This window comes from Crocuta crocuta, unplaced genomic scaffold, assembly GCF_008692635.1.
Source record: "Crocuta crocuta isolate KB4526 unplaced genomic scaffold, BGI_CrCroc_1.0 scaffold1405, whole genome shotgun sequence".
NCBI classification, from domain to species: Eukaryota; Metazoa; Chordata; class Mammalia; order Carnivora; family Hyaenidae; genus Crocuta; species Crocuta crocuta.
In genome coordinates, this window is record NW_027527460.1 from 7,754 (window position 1) to 9,276 (window position 1,523).

A 1,523-nucleotide genomic window follows, 5' to 3' on the forward strand; every position below is an offset into this window, starting at 1 on the left:
TATAAAATATGAAATCAAAACAAAGAAACCACTTGTGTTTCTACCCATTAATAAGAAAATATCTTAAGAAGAAATAAAGATGCTCAACTATAGGATTAAAAGTAAAATACTCAGAAATAAATTAACCATGAAAGTGAAAGATCTGTACATAGAAACAACAAGATTTTGATAAAAGAAATTGAAGAAGACAAAACAAATGAAAAGATATACTGTTTATAAATCAGAGGAATTACTATTGTTAAAATATCTGTACTGCCCAAAGCCATCTACCAGATTCAATGCAACCTTTTTCAAAATTCAAATGGTATTTTTTCACAGAAATAGAAAACAAAACCTTACAATTTATATGAAACCACAAAAGACCTAGAATAACCAAAACAATCCNCCAAAACAATCCCAAGAAAGAACAAAACTGGAGGCATCAGACTTTCTGATATTAAACTATACCACAAATCTGTAGTAATCAAAATATTATGCTTTTGGCATAAAAATAGAACAATGGAATCAAGAACCCAGGAAGATGGGCGCCTGGGTGACTCAGTCGGTTAAGTGTCTGACTCCAGATTTCGGCCCAGGACATGATCTCACAGTTGTGAGATCAAGCCTTGTATCAGGCCCCACACTGGGCCCAGGAGCTGTTTAATATTCTCTCTCTTTCCCCCCCCTGCCCTCTCAACCCCCCCCCCCAAAAAAAAAAAAAAAAGAAAGAAAGAAAGAAAGAAAAAGAACTCAGGAATAAACCCCTACATATACGATCAACTAAAATTTGACAAGGGAGCCAAAAATACTCAATGCCGAAAAGATAATCTCTTCAATAAATTTTGTTATAAAAGTTGGATAACCACATGCAGAAAAATGAAATTGAACTCCTATATTACACCGCTAACAAACATTGATCTGAAGTAGATTAAAGACATAAAAATGTAGGAGAGTGAAATTGTAATATTCCTAGAAGAAAAGAGAAACTCTCCTTGAGATTGGTCTTGGCAACAATTTTTTGGATATGACAGCAAAAGCACAAGCAACAAAAGCAAAAATAATTAAGAGCATCAGGAGAACTGGAAATGGCGGAGAGGTAGGGAGCTCTGAGCATTTCGCTCGCACCCATCTCTCAAACAGAGAAGGCCTGAAGCCATAGGACACTGAGCCACAGGAGTTTGGGAAGAGAAAGAGACAGAATACACTGGGAAGGAAACCTCATAAGTGCGTGAGTGCAAACTGGAGAAGATAAAAGCGGGACGGGACCAGAGATACGGACTGAGGGGAGTGAACCCCGCTGGTGGGCAGCCGTGGTGAGTTGAGGGGAAAAGAAAGAGTGGCTGAAATTCCTCATAGAACTGTTCCTGGAGAAGAGAAATACCTCGGCTTGGAAAGAGAGTGTTTTTAGTTCTAGCTGGGGTACTGACTTTGAACTGGGTGCCCCCGACCCAGATGGCACCAGGAAAAACTGCTCTGCTGCGCTACCTGCACAATCACTGGCAGCGTGGAAGCGGCAGGCCCCAGGCTGCATTCCCCAGACTTGA